This window comes from Rattus norvegicus, chromosome 11 (assembly GCF_021556685.1).
Source record: "Rattus norvegicus strain SHRSP/BbbUtx chromosome 11, alternate assembly SHRSP_T2T, whole genome shotgun sequence".
In the NCBI taxonomy this organism is placed as follows: domain Eukaryota; kingdom Metazoa; phylum Chordata; class Mammalia; order Rodentia; family Muridae; genus Rattus; species Rattus norvegicus.
The window spans coordinates 96759382-96777848 of NC_141544.1; the positions used below are offsets into that span (position 1 = coordinate 96759382).

At 45.9% G+C, this 18467-nt stretch overlaps 1 protein-coding gene across 3 annotated transcripts in view; it reads left to right on the forward strand.

The window, feature by feature from the left end:
* Positions 1-18467, forward strand: part of Dgcr2 (DiGeorge syndrome critical region gene 2) — a 50491-nt gene that overhangs the window by 381 nt on the left and 31643 nt on the right.

An 18467-nucleotide genomic window follows, 5' to 3' on the forward strand; every position in this document is an offset into this window, starting at 1 on the left:
GCGCGGTCGGGGGTGGGGCTGCGGCGGTCGTCCACCGGCGGCTGCTGGGCGCCACTGCGCCTCGGCCGGACACAGGCGAGGCCTGTCTGCGGGCCTTTGGGCGTCCCCTGCCCCGGCACAAGTTGGAGTGTACCAGGGTTCAGAGCCTCGAGGATGTCGCCTTTGGACCCAGGTTTACCGAGCGCCGCGTGCTCTTGGACCCAATGGCCAGGAGCTGCGTCTCGGCGCACCCTTCTGCCGGGCTGAGTGGAAGTCTGGGAAGCAGCTTGTGGAGGCACCTGGTGCCCCAAGTGTCCTCCCAACTGTGGCCTAGTGCCAGCCTTTCAGCCCTGGACAGCGATGGCTGGTTGCTTATTGCCACTTAGTGAAACGCTGTATCACAGAAGTCCCGCCCGGCCCAAAGGAGGTACTGGGAGTAAACCGAGCGCCTTGTGCAGGGGAGAGTGCTCTCAGCGGTGCCTGGCACTTAGTGCTTTGTGTGGTGTGATTAACTACTTTTGGTACTCCCTTGGAGTTTTGTGTGGTGGGGAACCTCAGGTCCTTTTTCTACCTATTTCAGATACTTCTGAACTGTGCCAAAAACCCCTCACTGCTCCCCACTTCCCAAACAAAGCAGGGTGATTTACCCATCAGGCACAGGAATCACTGTCCCATTAGGGATCTGTGGAAAAGTTTTACCAACAGCAGGAAGGTCTTGTCTTTGAACTTTCAAGGGAGAGGAGACGCTTTAATGTGCACACTCTGTGTTAGAAACTCCTTTCTGTGCTAGGGCAGGGGTAAGTAGAGCTCTTAATGCTTTTAGCAGAGGAAGGTTCCCATTAAGGAATGCCCAAGGCAAGTCTTCTGTGGGTGACATCATGGCTGGGTATCAGAATAGGTGGGTGCACCTTCAGCAGTGACCTAGTCCAGCTCCCATCCTGCAACATATTTCATTGCTTGGCTTTTTGCTTTTGTCCCATGTGGAAACGTCTGTGTTTCAGTGACCTAGCCTAAGCCAACACTCTACTGAACAGAGTGTTTCCCTGGGCTCCAGGAGGAACAGCCAGCTGTTCTGCAGAGTGAGCCGACTGGTTGTAAAATAGCCTGCCAGGAACCCAGGATTTGATTCTCTTGTTGGGATAGTGGACTTTTGGAATCTTGTGGTTTACACCTCTTTCTTTCTTTCTTTCTTTCTTTCTTTCTTTCTTTTTTTAAAGATTTATTTATTGTATGTGAGTACATACATTATTGCTATCTTCAGACACACCAGAAGAGGGCATTGGATCCCATTACAGATGGTTGTGAGCCACCATGTGCTCGCTGGGATCTAAACTCAGGACCTCTGGAAGAACAATCAGAGCTCTTAACTGCTGAGCTATCTCTCCAGTCCTGTGGTTTATACCTTGGTAAACACATTTGTATACCTCTGCTTATAGCGAACCCATTCTGATTCTTGGGTCCAGTTTTGCAGGTGAGGTCCACACATCTGCCCTTTTTTTGCCTCATGTTCTAGGGCCAGCATCTCTTGACTCGATGGCATAGGCGTCCGATGTCCCTAACCATTTTTCTTTTGCCAGTCTGGTCATAGATCCTGTCAGCTGGCTGAGAGCAGTTCAGAAAGGACATGAGTCCTTGCTGCCTGTCCAATGGTAGAGATACTCAAATGCAGAGAACACAGCCTTCTTTTTAAAAGTGCTCAATATTGAAGGAGAGAGCAAGTATGAATTCTTCAGTGTATGCCTGTGTGTCGGGTGTTCCTGGGGAGATGGCAGAGGCCACCCATGTGTACATGTACAGCAAGGAGCCCTCATTCAACCTGAATGGGACATACAGTGGAACTTCAGTAGAGGCAATAATGTGATCTTGAACCCATGGCTTTCTAGGTCGGAACTCGGCATCAGCCCCCGGTTCTGTCTTAAGTTGTCCTGCAAAACTCTAAGCACCCTCTTGTCCCTTGACATGGGAGCAAAGACAGGGCTTGCTGCGTCAGTTTTTTTCTTGTGTGCTATTATGTCTCTTTACACGTCCATCATGTCTGTCCTGGGAGTGTTGGGCAGTCTTTGTAGCTGACTTTTGCAAAATGAAAGTCCTATTCTAGATTTCCTTGCTTCCTTTCAAGGTCCAAGGTCTGAACCATCCTTAGGTGGACTAGTTAGAATTCACCTCTTAGGAGGGAGGCGGAGGGCTCTCCTCTTGATCCTACCCAGTGTTGTGAGGGAGAGCCAGGGCGTTGTGGGTTTCTTCTTTGATGCAGGCTAAATCTTCCAGTGGTGATGAGGGGAGGCAGCATGTAGAGTTGGGCTTCACTTGTCTAAACTCGTTTTCTACTGTTTTGTGGTGCCAAGTAATTCAACCCAAGGCCTCATGCATGGCAGGCAAGCGCTCTACCACTGATCTTTACCTCCAGCCCCCAAATTTCCTTTAAAAAAAATGTTTAATCTTGAGGGTATTATATTTACATGTCAGATACTGTTCTAAGTACTAATGTATGTGATAACTTTAAAGTGGTCCCTGGAAGACTGTTATTAGTTCAATTTTATAGACAGAGAAACTAAAATAGAAAACTTTAATAAAGCTAAGTGACCTAGATGAGATTTAATTCTGGGAACATGGCTGCTTTGATCGTTATGCACCTATAAAGGGAGTGCAGCATTATACTTTTTTTGCTCACCCTAGTACTGTTTTAAGTTTAATCTCTCATTGGGAAACAAAGTTATGCCACAGTTTCAGCAATAGCTTTCTTCGGGGTGATTCCAACATTCATAGTTAAGAAAACTTGCCTTCCCAGCAGGGCCACAGTCCAAGAATCCTCGTCCTTCTCCCGGTTGGTTGCTAGCCCCTGAAAGCTGCTTGGGCCACCCCGAGAGGTGGTAGCATTGACAGCTAGCTTGTGTATTCCACCCCGAGAGGTAGTAGCATTGACAGCTAGCTTGTGTATCCCAGCTGTGCTGCTCCCAGCTGGGAGTGACTAAGGAAACCACTTGCTTCTCCCTGGCCTACTTCACAGAAGCTCTCCCCTTTGTAGTCAGGAGAGATGTCTGGATACCAGGTAGTGCCCTAGCAGCGATGGCAGATGCTGTCTGTCTGTGGGTTCTCATACTGTAGAGCTGATCTAGCTGTGCATTTTGTCGTCTTGGCAGTGACAACAGGCCCTCTAAGGGATGGCAGCAATCCAGCCCTTGTGGGCTGAGCCGCTGACTCTTGGTGGGTTTCTGATTCTGAAATGTCAATAACAATATTTAGGGCCCGATAAAGAGCCATGACTAAGCAGATGTCTTCTTAGGTGTGCAGCTCTGTCATCTTTGTGTTCACTGCCTGTGCTCATGTGTGCTGAGGATGTCTTAAGCTCTGGTTTCCTCCCAGCCTACAGAGCATACTGGTGACCTGTGAGGCTCTATTTGAGGTCCCAGGCAACTGAGCAGAGGGATACCTGAGTGTAAAGTGTGGTTATCCTGTGACAGCTTTGGTTTTCTTTCTGGCTTGACTCACCAACTGTCTCAGAAAGTTTAGTGGAGGTGGGGTCGTATTTTGCAGTGGCAGGTGTTGGTAGGACAAACCCAGGCTGGAGGTAGGTAGCTTGGAGACCTGTGGCTATGGTGGTGTGGCTATGGATGTGGACAGCCTGTGGTTATGGTGGTGTGGCTGTGCACATGGAGGCCTGTGGATTTGGTGGTGTGGCTGTGCACATGGAGGCCTGTGGCTATGCTGGTAGAAGAGTGAGCTGTCTGTCAGGAGTGCAAGTTACAGTTTGCTTTGTTGCTGTGCTGCATACCACAGCCACAACAATGAGGGGAAGAAGGGGTTTATTTCACTTTACAGATTATAGTCCATCATGAGGAGGCTGGGGCAAGAGCCTGGAGGCAGGAATAGACTTGCTTTCCCTCATCTTTCTTATAGAACCTAGGCCCACTCACCTTAGGCATGGCACTGCCCACATGGGCTCTTCCCTTCTCCATCAATTAGTAATCAAGAAAATGTTCTACAGACATGCCTGCTGGTCAAGTTGACAAAACTATGACAAGTTATGCAAAGGTCTTGTTCTCATTCTAGTCAATAACTGGTGGTTGTGGATTCAAACCGTGTACCCTGAAGCTACACTGCCAGGTCAATGTTGTCATAGTGCTTTAGGGTCTCCTCCCTCTCATCTGCTCCTTTCCCCTCCTCCTCTCCTCTTTCCTCTCCCTTCCCCCTGTCCCCGTCCTTCTCCCTCCTCCCCTCCCTCCTTGCTAGATTGCTTTTGTGCTTCAGCTTCCTCACTCTGAAGTAAGCATCAAGGTATGGATTCATGGAGATTTACATCTCCATGACTAACAAGGTGAGGAGCTGTTCCAAAAGGTGTCTGATAGAAAGCAAGTGCTTTACCCAGATCATCTGCTGATATTGTTCACAGGTAGATTTGGAGGAGTCTATGAACCAGATGGTGTGTGCATGCCAGTCAGCAGGCCTCCCTCTAGGAGGCCCCGAGCTCAGTGCAGTGGTTTTAAATCGTGCCACACACATAGCAACCACTGCAGGGTTTTCTTTGCTATCCCACTTTTTCATTTTCACCTTGTATTCTTTGTTTTCACATTATTTTAGTTATTTCTGAGAATGTCATGTATGAATACTGTGTATCATTTTTACCCCCACTCTCCAACGCCTGTGTCCCCACTAGAAATTCTTGACCTCTTTTTCTTGATTATTATTGCATATACATACGTGTACATAAATACAACTGCTGAGTCAGTTAGTGTGGCCGTCTATGAAGGTCTGTGTGCTGACTGTTTGGGATTGAATAGCCTGTTGGGCTCATCCTCTGGAAAGAAGAATGATTTTCTTCTCTTAGCAACCATTATTTACCTGTAGCTCTTCCTCTAGCTGTGGCGCCTTGTGGCAGCTCTTCCAGGTTGGATGTGAGTTGGTAGTCTCTCTGCAGTCTTGTTTGAGGAAATAACAGTGTTAAGATTTCGTGGGTGCAGCTCCCTGTCATAAAGATACTATCTTGCAGTGAATATCCTGGTCCTGGGGTTGGGGATTTAGCTCAGTGGTAGAGCGCTTACCTAGGAAGCGCAAGGCCCTGGGTTCGGTCCCCAGCTCCGAAAAAAAGAACCAAAAAAAAAAAAAAAAAAAATATCCTGGTCCTCTGCTCTTACAGTTTTTCTGCCCTACTCCCAGTCCCTTTCAGCGTCTGTGACCTCTTCTGTGTGTTCCCTAAGCCTTGATTGTAGGAATTGTTTATCCACTGTGGATGGACACCTCTTTCTCAGTTGTTCTCTGTATTTTGACATGAATTCCTTGAGTCTAGTAAACCATTGTTGGTTACTTCCAAGGTGCGATTGCCACTGCTGCCCTCGGTGACTACTATGCAGGTGACTACTGTGTTCTATAGCTTTCACAGCTGGGTAAGGCTGGTGATTGCCTTTCTCCCTTGGCAGCTGGTGTAACACCTTTGGATGTTAGCTAGTCCTCAGTGAGAAGGATTCAAGGTCAGCTCCAGTTCAACTTTTCTACCTAATGCATGCAAAATGTATAGTGTCTTCAGCAATAGGGGCTTAACTTTCAAGTTCTGGAAAGCAACCAAGGGTAACAGCAGTACCCTGCATTGTTTTGGGAGTCTCTTAGACTCTCCTAACCAGTACTTTGAAGGGAGGTTTTCCATGCCTGGTACTTCAGTTTTCGTTAGTTCATAGCTCTTGGGAGGAGCATTACTACTCCCAAGTCGTATGAACTCATTCGATTTATTTAATATGTGCACATATTTTTAAATAAGCACAAAACTATTTATTTATTTATTTATTTTACTTTTTGTTTTTGGAGACAGGGTCCCTCTACAGTCCTGGCTGTCCTGGAGCTCACTATGTAGGCCAAGCTGGCCTCAAATCACATACAGATCCATCACTGCCTTTGCCTCCAGTTTACCTTCTCTTCTTTATCCCTCTTCCCTCTATATTACCTGCCCTCTCCTTCCCCCAGGTAAAGCCTCCCCATTTCTTTTTCCCATTCTCCTTTCATGGTACTTGGGTCTTACTGTTTCCTTCCCTAGGGCCACGCCCCCTTTACTTTCTGTGGTTACTCTAGGCTATACACACGCTTGTAAAGATTTGGAGCTAGGATCCGTAAATAAGAGCAAACATGCAGCCACTACACTTCTCACAATGCTAGGATGATTCACAGTGACAGGTTTTACTCATTGACACATTCTGTGTGTGTCCCCTGTACCTGAACAGGCACAGAGTGGGCACTTAGAAACCAGTTTTGAGGAGCTGGAGAGGTGGCCTAGCAGCTAAGAGTACTGGCTGCTCTTCCAGAGGACCCAGGTTCACTTCCCAGCAACCATAGCTCACACCTGTCTGTAATTTCAGATTCAGGGCTTCTGACACCCTCACACAGACATCCATGCAGGCAAAACAGGAATGTGTATAAAATAAAAATAAAATTTATATGTATGTATGTACATACGTATGTATGTATGTGTGTGTGTATATACGCACACATATTAAAATGGCTATTTGTGGTTGGGGATTTGGCTCAGTGGTAGAGAACTTGCCTAGCAAGCGCAAGGCCCTGGGTTCAGTCCCTAGCTCCGAAAAAAAGAAAAGAAAAAAAAATAAGAGGAAATGGCTATTTGTATCTTTTTAACATAAAGGACAGTAGTTCCTTTAGTCATTTTGCCTTGCAGCTGCCCTAATGGAGGTGGCAGAGAGGATGAGGTCCTTGTAGTCATTCTGTAGGGATGGGAGTTGGATGAGGGAGGAGGCAGGGCCATCTGGTTGGGCCTCATGTTTGGTGGATCTTGCTCCTTGGGTATTAGTTATACTGAGAGACAAAGAACGAGGGATTCTTGCCAATGTGGATCCTTCCTAAAGCTTACCAGCCACTCAGTCTGTAGTACAGACGGCATGTCCCAGAGAAAGGAGGTGTGGCTTGGCATCTGGACTTGGGAACAGAGTTGACTGCATGAGCTGGGCAGCTCATCGAGTAGCCTTGGTTGGGGCTGGCTTGGATATGAAGCTGCACTTTCCCTCTCCTGCCCAGAGAAGCTGTTACTTCAGTTATCCTGAGCTGCTTCTACCTCTACTCTCCTTGCTCCCTCTCTGCTGACTTCGGCTTGCTGAGGTCAGCCATCATTTCACTCAGCTTGTCTGTCTCCATCAGCTGGGGGGCTGCTTTCTGTTGGGCAGGACAAGGCTGAGTGTGGGCTAGGTGAGTTAGCTGGCTTGAGAGCATTCTCGGGGTGGTCCTGCCACTCTTGTTCCTGAAGGAACATTAGGGGATCATAGCCATAGGTGTGGGAGGGTCTTGGGACACTGTGAACAGATGAGTATGGAAGCCAGGATCAAGCTCCGCTCTCCCTCCTTAGGTACCACCATCTGATGGTATGTGTATATATGTTTGTGTTCCAATGCATGCATATGGAGATGGGTGCAGGTGCACATGTGTGCATGTGTGAAAGCATCGACTGCCCCTCAATCCATTTTCCATCTTGGTTTTTGAAGCAAGGTCTCACTGTATTCAGAGCACATGGAGTTGGATAGATTGGCTGGCCAGTAAGCCTTATACAGTCCTGTCTTCACCTTCCCAGTGCTAGGATCAGGCACATGCTGCCACACCAGTTTTTAAATAGATTCTGGGACCAAACTCAGGTCTTCATGTGTGTACAAAGGCTGTTTCTTGACTGAGCCATTTCCACATCCCCAATCTGGTTTTATGAAGTTTTCCCTGGCCTTGGTACTCATCCCCCTAAGCCAGCCAGGTATCCACCTCTGCCTCCCTTCCCTGCACTGGGGTTACAAGCTCACACTACCACAGCTGGGTTTGTTTATTGTTTTAGGGCTTGTTGTTTCAAGACAGGGTTTCTCTGTATAGTCCTGGCTATCCTAAAGCTCAGTCTGTAGACCAGGCTGGCTGAGAACTCAAAAGATCTGCCTGTCTCTGTCTCCCAAGTGCTGGGATTGAAAGCATGCATCACAATGCCCAGTTTGCCACAGCTGTTTTTGCTTATTTTGAGATTTATTATTTTGTTTATATGGGTACACTGTAGCTCCAGAAAAAAGCATCAGATCTCATTACAGATGTTTGTGAGCCACCAAGTGGTGCTGGGAATTGAACTCAGGACCTCTAGAAGAGCAGCTAGTGCTCTTAACCACTGAGCCATCTCTCCAGCCCCACAACTGGTTTTTAAAAGTAGTTTCTGGGGGTTGGGGATTTAGCTCAGTGGTAGAGCGCTTGCCTAGCAAGCGCAAGGCCCTGGGTTCGGTCCCCAGCTCCGGAAAAAAAGAAAAGGAAAAGAAAAAAAAAAGTAGTTTCTGGGATTGAACTCAAGTCCTTGCATGGTAAGATTTTTACCAACTGGCTTTTAAATCTGTTTTGTTTGAAACGGGGTCTTACTTTGCAGCCCAGATGTCCTAGGATTTACTGCATAGCATAGGCAGAACTTGAACCCGTGGTGATTCTCTTGCCTTAACCTCCCAAGTGAGCATGTGCTGCCACACCCAGCCCTTTTTCTTTTTTGTTTGTATGTTGTTATTGTTTTTGTTTTTGTTTTTTTGTTTTTTTCTTTTGGGGGTGGGGCTGGGGACCGAACCCAGGGCCTTGCACTTCCTAGGCAAGCGCTCTACCACTGAGCCAAATCCCCAACCCCATTGTTTTGGTTTTTAATATTTACTTCTGTTTATGTGTGTCTATACACAGGTGTCCCTAGAGATCAGAGAGGGCATCACTTAGATTTTAATCAGAAACAGAAACAGAAGGACACTCAGGACCAGTGTAATAGTGTGCTCTGCCTCCTGTGTCACAATTCCAAAACCAGATGACAGCACTCAGTAGTTGAGGAGTGCAGAGTCCTCCTGCTTGAAGATAGGTACCTTGTCATTGGGCAGAGACCCTTCAGTGTCCATAGTTTTCAAAGGGTGGGCACTAATGCTTTACAATTCTTTTGGCCTGGTGACCAACTCAGGATAGTCCATCAGTGGCTTCGGCCTGTGATCTCACCACAGTATCTTTGTGTTCAAAAGAACACCTGCATGGCATGCATTTCTACAAGCTTGGAAGACTTGCTCATAATTTTAACCTTGTTGTCACCTTTTATGTAGACTGTATTTTGAACCATGAGGTCATATTACCTTTGAAGACATTTCTGTGAAAGTAAAGGGTCAGAAAAGGGTATTTACTCAACCACACCCAGAAGGGCCAGAGAGGCTCGTGAGTTCCAGCCCAGCCCAGACTCTGTAGTGACCGAGACCGTCACTGAAAACAAGTATTCCTAGGCCTGGGGAGATGACTCGACTGGTTAAATGCTGGCTAAGCAAGTTTGTGGACCTGAGTTTGATCCCTAGCAAGCACATGAAAATTGGAACAACAGTATGGGTCAGCTGTGAAAAGTGAAGAGAGGTTCTGGAGCTCATTTACCTACACACACACGCACGCACGCACGCACGCTGTTGGGGGCATTTAAACAATCTTTGTGTAGAGATCAGTTTTTGGGAAGCAGTTTTCTCATCCTACCTCAATTTGTGTTTGAGACAGTCTTCCTGTATAGCCTAGGAGGCTTGGAACTCATTTTGTAGACCAGACTGGCCTGGGTTAGTGAAGCCTCTTCTACCTTGTTTTTGAGGGATAGTTGTCTCTCCTTGTTTCTTTTAGAGTTTCTTATGTGATTCAGTTCTCTTCTCTCTGCCCCGCATTTCACCCGAGATTGCTGGGATCACAGCTGTGAACTACTCTTTGCAGCTTTTTCACACGTACCAGGGATCAGGCTTAGATGTCAGAATTGTGTAGCAAGACTTTTGTCTTATTATTTATTTACTTATTTAATTTTTTACTTCCTGAACCATACTTAAGAAAAGCTATTTTAAAAGGAAATAGGTCCTGTAACTAAAGGTAAAACATGATTTTTTTTTAAAGATTTATTTATTTATTATATATAAGTACACTGTCACTGTCTTCAGACACACCAGAAGAGGGCATTGGATCCCATTACAGATAGTTGTAAGCCACCATGTGGTTGCTGGGATTTGAACTCAGGACCTCTGGAAGAGCAGTCGGTATTCTTAACCACTGAACCATCTCTCCAGCCCAAAACATGATTTAAAACAAAACAAAAAACCAAAAAGCAACTATAAAGATGATTAGAACACAAAAAAAGACATAAAACTATAGCTGAATGCTATTACATGTTTGTATTTCATAGTTGCCATGTGAGGTGGGATTTAACCCTGTTTTACAGACATGCAGGGTCTTAAGTTACTTGGCCAAGGTTACACAGCTCCAGAGCTCACCTGGTAAAGTAGAGCAAACATTTGGAGTCTAAGCCTGACATCAGCGCTCTGATATGTGCTGCTCTGTGGGGGACCTTTGGCTCTGTCTCATCTTGTACCTCTTCATCTTGAGTCTCAGCCCCCACATTCTGCCACCTGTCACCATCACCACAATCCTCTTTGTCCTTGCTGTTCCCTTTTGCTGCTGTGCCCAGCATTGCCCTTCAGAAATTCTCACACTCAACCTGTCAGGAACTGAGCACATCTCACCTGTCCTACAGTCTGTATTGGGCATAGCTGCCCTCTGTCTTTGTCCCTCTGCCTCCACATCATGTCTGAGTATCCCACACTCTGTTAAGCACTTTGGGTGCACAGCCTAGATAACCATAAATGATAACATTCTTTTTCAGGTTGTTTCTGGTGTGTTGGTCTTGTGCTGACTTAAGATTCCCAAGGAGTATATGAAATGATGCTTTTAGGCTGTTAGAACTCTCAGCAGAGACCGGGGGTGATACTGTTTAGATCTAGAGGGGTAGAGTAAAGCTGTCCATTGCTGCTTGGCCTTAGATCATCTTTTTGTATGCCTCAGAACTTCAGCCCAGCTTTGCTTCAGGGGTTTCCTTGTTTAATGTAGTATTGCCCTTATGTGGGGCTGGAGTGTAACTTAGTGGTAGAGTGCTTGTCGTGTGTGTGTGTGTGTGTGTGTGTGTGTGTGTGTGTGTGTGTGTGTGTGTGTGTGTGTGTGTACATGGTCCTGACTTCACCCTACACTACCAGGGAGGAGGGAGAATTTTGTTGGTAGTTAGCCTGGGCTACAAAGCCAAAACCTTCGTCTCAACAACAAAAACTTTACCTCTAGGACTTTGAAATCTTTCCATATCTTGAATTTGCTTTGTGATTCAGGTAATTGTCTGCCATTGCATTTGGAAAGTTGGTCCTCAGAGGCATGTGGGGACCTCATCTCTTTTTCTCTAATAGGGATGGTACTTAAAATGTACTGTAGAAGGCTGTTTACTAGATACGGGGGAGCAAAGTTTAATTTTCTTGTTTTTGTTAAATTTACATGTTTGTGTGTGTGTCCATGTGTGTGCATGTGCACAGTCTGCCAGTCCTAAAGTTAAGTTTTCTTGAGGCAGTGTCTCATGAAGCCTCAACTCAGCTATGTAGGTACGATAGTTTGAGTGAGAATGGCCCCTCTAGGCTCATGTATTTTAATGCTTGTTTTTCAGTTGGTAGAACTGTTTAAGAAGGACTGGGAAGTGTGGCCTTGTTGGAAAGGTGTGTCACTGGGGTAGGCGTTGAGGTTTCAGAAACTACCACTGCCTCGTATGTTGTCTCTACATGCAAACTCTCAGCCACTGCTCCAGCACCATTCCTGCCTGCCTGAGACAATACTCCCCACCCTGAAGTCAGCAGTGATCAACTGTGAGCCTCCATTAAGCTATTCTGTAAGTTGCCTTGCTCATAGTGTCTCTTCATAGCAATAGAAAGTCACCAAGGTACGTGGCCAGGTGGCCTCTGAATTTATTCGGCTTCAGGTTCAGTTGGGAACTGGCCACCCTGACCAGGGCTTTACTGGAAAGACCCAGCAGTGAGCTGTGCTCTGCAAAACCCTAGGTTCTGATTCCCCTTTGCTTAGGGGACCTTTTCAGAGCATTCACCTCTTCAAGGTCATTGCTAGCAGCAGACCACTTGAGACTTAAGTAAGGAGCAGTGCTTGAGTGAGTTCTTCTCAGCCCTCAGGACTGCCAGGAATGGTTACCTCCATGCAACTCAGAACAAGGAATGTGGCCTGACAAGATAGTAGTCTGGAGCTGAGCTAGTCTTAGATGGGTTTCTGGTGCCTCTTTCTCTACTGATCTCCTCATATACCATCCCAGGGAGCTGTAGGGCCAGGTAATTGTACATGGCAGTGACCAGACAAGAGCTACGTGGTTACAGAGTTGCGGAGACTGCCAGATCAGCCTAAGAAGATGGTGGGATTCTTGAGGAAAGGGTGTAAATGTCCCTTGGCTCTCATGAAAGCACAAATGGTACTTTTGAAGGTCGTGGGAAGTTTTGTAAACATTACAAAGGTCTGATCATGGTTGTCCTCCCTTCCTGGCTCTGTCTTCCCTGGCATGTGTTGGACAAACACTCTGATACATTTTCCCCTTCATTGGCAGCTGCAGGCCTTGAAGCCAGACCATATTTTATGAAGCAGCTAGGCTCAGTCCTCTGTGCTGCACATAGATGGGCCCTCTTTATTGTACCATTTAGCTACTGATTACTTCTTGTCCAGGCTGCAGTGCTGATTGTAGGATTGCCCTAGGCAGTGTCGGTGGCTTAGATGCTGGCCTCTGTCTGAGTCCTTATTTGGGTCCTTCTTCACTTACCTCAGGATGGGATCTGTTCTGTATGTTAGCTATCTATTGTTAACAGTGGTTTGTGTCTCTTCTTGATGTTGTCCAGAATAGTGTGGCCAAATGGAAAAGGAGGAGTCTTCTAGAGATCCTTTCAGATCCTTTCTGTTCTGTTGCTGGTTTGGAGTGTGGTCCTAGAAAAAATATCTTTTTTTCTAGACGCTTCTGGTACAGGTTGAGAGCCTGTGCAAAGCCTGCTAGGACGCAGCTGCTAGCTCAGTCTAGAGCGGGATGATGGGTAAATGGCAGGCCTGCACAGGGCACTTCCTGGTCTTGCGGCACAAGCTGTGCATGACCACTTCTCCACGTGTCCTCATTGTCTTGGGCAATTTCTTTGCTGGAAATTAATGTCCTTTGTGATGTGAATGTGACGTGTACTTGTGCTAATGGACTTTGTGGGCAAATATTGAAGAGAAATTCATTCAAATGATTTAGAAAGTATTCTAAATTTTCCTACAGGCCTTTGAGACAACTCAATTTACATAATTTAAAACGAGGCTAAATCTTGCTGACAGAGAAGGTGATTCTAGAAAAAGAATCTTATTGCTAAGACAGAGACAAACTACAAAAACTCTCAGTTCACACCCACAGCACTATGTATTATCAGTAATCTCCAAATACCCAGGGGCCACTATGATATCCCTGACTGTCAGGATCCAGAAGGAAAATTGCTCACTTCAGAGTATCGTCTGCCGCTCATCTTACCACACGAACATTAGTGTTTCTGGAGCCTTCATGATACGATCTCATTACTCTTGAAGTTAATGAGGTAAGTGCTGGAGATCTCTCTTCTTAAAGACTTAAAAAATGTGGTACAATATACATCACATGACATTTATCATATCAGATATCCTTTCAGATCCTTTCTGCTCTGCTGTGGTTTGGAGTGTGGTCCTGGAAAAAATACTTTTTCCCTCGAAACATCTGGTACCTATTGAGAGCCTGTGCAAAGCCTGCTCTCAATCTTTTCAGCTCCTTAACTGTTTTAATTATTTTCACTTTTGCTGTCCTGTTAAACCCAGGGGCCTTCCTTGTAAATTCTGGGAATGACTCTGCCTTAGCTACATTCCCATCCTTAACTGTGTTAGGTTTTGCATGTGTCTGTGCATGTGTGTGACTATGTAGTTTATATGAGTATGGACATGCATGTGCAGGTCACAGGACCACCTAGGTATCTGTCCTAGCCCTCTACCTTGTTTGAGATAGGGTCTCCATTATACCTGCTAACTTCCAGGGAGTCTCATATTTCTGCCTGCCTCTTGTTTTGCTGTAGGAGCACTGGGGTTACAGAAACACCATATCACAGGCAGCTTTTATAAGGGTTCTAGGGACTTGAACCCAGGTCCTTCATGCTTTACACACTAAGCCATCTTTTCAGCCCTTAACTGTGGGGCCTATGCCAGCACGTGGTTCAGTGGCATATAGTACATCCAGATTATTATATAGATTATTATATAGCCAATACCTCTACATATTCCTGCAGTTTCCTCATTATACGGATCAGAAACTGTGGATTTCCTCTTCATCCTCCACTGATGAATATGAGTGGCTTCCATAATAAGTGCTGATGTGGACTTTGGTGCACAACTACCTGTTAGAGTCTCTGCTCTCAGTTCTCCTGAGTGTATGTCTGGTGAGTGATGCAGACTCCAGATGCTGGAATTCACTTGCATACCTCAGCAGCCCACTCTCCTGGCTAAGGCCAGACACTCCTTACACTGTTAGAAGCCTGGATTCCCATGTGCTAGTGAGGAACTCACCTGTTCAGGTGCTCCCAGCACAGCCTCTCTCCTTCAGAGGGGTTCAGGAAGGAACCTTCCTTCTCAACACTCGGTCATCCACAAATGCTTATAGGAAGGTGTTGGAGCAACACAGTTCCGTCAGGTACATGGAGTTAACCCAACAGAGGTGGGAATTCGCGCCCACCTCTAAGAGTGTACTGATGCCTGCTAAAGGAGATAAGGACGCAAGCCTACTTACTGACAGACTGGGGTAAGAGATCCAACAACCCCACTGGGGAGGAGGGAAAGGTTCTAAGAAGAGGGTGTGTTTTGAAACTTAAGGTCCAGTTAAGCCAGAGAAGGGAGGCCAGGATGAGGCAAACAAAGGACCCTGCTGAGAGCTGTCTGCTCCCCACAACATTTTTTTCTTTAAATAAAAGTTTAAAGGAGCAGTTTTATCGAAATTGTAGGAGGAAGAGGCTCCTTTCTCTGAACTGAGGAAGGGTCCCAATCTTCCCTGGTGTTCATCCTGCATCAGGTGCACACACAGCTTGAGGTGGTCATGCTTCAACATCAACTCCCAATGTCTGACAGAGTTGCCCATCCAGGCAGTTAATAGTCTACACAGGCAGTTTCCAACTAGTGTTGGAGCCTCAGGACCCTTTGCTAGAAGGAGTTTGCATTCGAAAGTGAGAAAACAGAACAACCTCCCTCACCCCCAAGTGCTAAGTAGTGAGCAGCAAATAAAGCTGGGTGTGTGTGGAAGTAAGGGACTGTTTGCCCAGCAGGCATGCTGACCACAAAGCAAAAACAGTTGGACTTAAAGGAAATAATGGGGATGTTTGGAAAGAAAACTTCACGGGAAGACCATTTCCCAAAGGTCTCAGCTAATTTTTTTTTCCTTTCTGATTTTAGTTTAGAAATTAGTTTTTAACCAAAAAAATCTGGAATGCCTAGAATGGCATAGAATAGGAAGAATGGAGTATCTTAGGTACCTGACTTAATGCTTACGGATAGATACTTGAGACCAGAAGAGACTCTCATTCCTCATTAAATACAGTTTTCAGCAGGTAGGCAGTCAGCCAGCCCTGGCACTGTGACTACCTGATCCCTGCTCTGGAGCTGAGGTGGGAACTGTGAGCCAAGCTCAGCTTGTCCAGGTAAGGCAGCCCGCTGTAGAGAAAGCCACCGATCTTACTGACCGAGATGTAAGCATTGAGGAGCCTCTTCCCCCTACCCCCAAGGGTCTGATTATTTATTACTCTTTTGTTTGTTTGGGGAGGGTGTTTTCTGAGATGGGATCTGACTGTGTCCCTTAAATATCCTGGAACTTACTATGTGAACCAAGCTGGCCTCAAACTCACAGAAATTTGCTTGCTTGCTTCCTAAGTGCTAAGATTAAAGGTCTGATCCATTACACCCAACTTTTGTACTTTTAAACACTAATCTTTGGGGACTCAGACTTAGAAGTAGACAGTCCCCAATTGGAGAGATGGCTCAGAGGTTAAGAACATGTATTACTCTTGCAAAGGACCCAAGTTTGATTCCCAGCACAGTGCCCAACTGCCTATGGTGCCGGAAGCTCTGGTGCCAGTTGGATTCATTTACCCACACAGATAAACAGACACATGCAGTTAGAAATAATGCAAGTCTTCAGAAGCAGAAGCTCTCAGCAAGGGTAGCCTTTCATGTCTCTTGGCCGTCTGCTCCTGCATCTGCCCTTGGCTTTTCTCATTCTCTTAGCTAGAATGTTTAGCTTCCTTTGCTCCCTCGTCTTTCTTAGTGTGTTTGTGTTGCAGGAGTGTGGAGTAACACTGAATCCTGGGTGCTTTGGTCCTGGTCTCACCACCTTTGCTTAAGGGCTTCCTGACAACACTGGTAGACAGAGATGAGAAGACTTTCAGATGCTGCTAGCTCCTGGTCCCCAGTCACTAGGACATAGTCGTGTAGCAGTCCAAGAGTCTCCTCTCTTCTTTCTTTCTTTCTTTCTTTCTTTCTTTCTTTCTTTCTTTCTTTCTTTCTTTCTTTCTTTCTTTCTTTCTTTCTTTTTTCCTCTTTTCTTTTTTTTCGGAGCTGGGGACCAAACCCAGGGCCTTGCGCTTGCTAAGCAAGCGCTCTACCACTGAGCTAAATCCCCAACCCCTCCTCTCTTCTTTCTAAACAGTAACCAAGTTGAAAACACTCCAGTTGGTGTTCACACTGCATCTGTGAAGAGGCTTGTGCTTCCTCTCTCCAGTTCTCCTTAGTCTAGGACAAGAATGCCTCTCAGTCAGCAGCAAACACACTGCTATGGGTCAGGACACCTTGATTCATGGGGAAGCCTTGTTCTTCCAATCACTGATGGGGACTGAGACCTCATAATCCTTCCACTTTTCACCCAGAGCAGCAGCAGCAACTTCTGTGGCCACACAAAAGTACGAAGCTTGGGGTTGGGGATTTAGCTCAGTGGTAGAGCGCTTGCCTAGCAGGCACAAGGCCCTGGGTTCGGTCCCCAGCTCCGAAAAAAAGAAAAAAGAAAAAAAAAAAAGTACGAAGCTTGAGTTCATTGTCTACATAATTTAGTTGCTGATGGCCAGTGGCTGGAAAGGCCCAGCCTACCACCTAGGAAGCACCCCATGAGAGAACAGGAGGTCTTGATGTGTGTGGTGTGCTCCTTGTGTGCACATTTGTGTGTGGATACATTTTCCTAAGTGTCTTTTGGTTATGGAATTTTATCACTGTAGTTAGGACAACTTTTTCCTTTCAAAATTAAAAAAGCTATTGCCTGCCAGTTTTTATTACTTCTAATAAGCAATGTGACCAGGCAGTGGTGCCATTCATCCCAGCACCTGGCACTCAGAAGGCAGAGGCAGTGGATCTTTTGAGTTGGAGGCCAGCCTGGTCTACAGAGAGTTCTAGGACAGCCAGGGCTGCACAGAGAAACCCTGTCTTGAAACAAAACAACAACAAAAACAAAAACAAATAAAACCCTATACAAGAAAGCCTGGCTTTCTTTTTTTTTTATAGAATAATCTTTTATGTTTTAAGATTTATTTATTCATTTGATGTATGTGAATACACTGTCACTCTCTTCAGACACATCAGAAGAGGGCATCGGATCCCATTTCAGATGGTTGTGATCCACCATGTGGTTTCTGGGAATTGAACTCTCAGGACCTCTAGAGGAGCAGTCAGTGCTCTTAACTGCTGAGCCATCTCTCCAGCCCCAGCTTTCTTAGTTCTTAACCAGTTCAATTGTCATGTGACTTGAAGTCATTTTCTTCTGTTTCTAGTGTTGAAGGCTCATTGGATTTCTTAGATTTGTGGATTTGTTATGGTTTTCATAAAATTAAAGAGTTATTCTTCATATTTAATTTTTGCTTGCTAAAGAAAATTTCTTGGGCTGGAGAGACAGCTGAGTGGTTAAGAGCACCTTCAGCCTGTCTTTTGGGCATGGCAGTGGCACTGAACACGGGTATACAGCGGCGCGCAGGTTTGGTCTGTCTGGGGGTCATCCTCTCTGCTTCTTCACACTGTTCTAATTTTATTTTATTTTTAAGATTTTTTTTTTCTTTTTAAATTTGAGGGTGGCAGAAGTGGCTCAGTGGTTCACAGTGCTAGCTGCTCTCTCAGAAGACCCTGGGTTTGATTCCTAGCACCAGAATGGTAACTGGCAACAGTTTCAGGGAGGTCAGCACCTTCTTCTGGCCTCCACAAAGGCATCATGCAGGCATCCAAAACACCTGTGTTCATTAATAAAATAAAATTTAAATTAAAAGAAACAAAGTTAACAGGACTAGAGAGATGTTGCAGTGGTTAAGAGCACTTGTTATTCTTGAAGAGGACCCAGGTTCAGTTCCCAGCACCCATACAGTGGCTCACAACCATCCATAACTCCAGTTCCAGGGATCCAATGACCTCTTCTGGCCTCCAGGATGCTGCATGCAAATGATCCATGGCCACATACCCACACACGCAATAAAAAGGATTAACCACCGCGGTGTAAGCTCTGCACCCCAGCTGGAGGTGCACCCTTCTTTTGATCCATTCCCTAGAAGGAGGGCATGTGTGAGGCTTTATGTGGGAATCAAACCCAGGTCCTCTAGAAGAACAGACAGTGCTCTTAACCAGTAAGTCATCTTTCCAACACG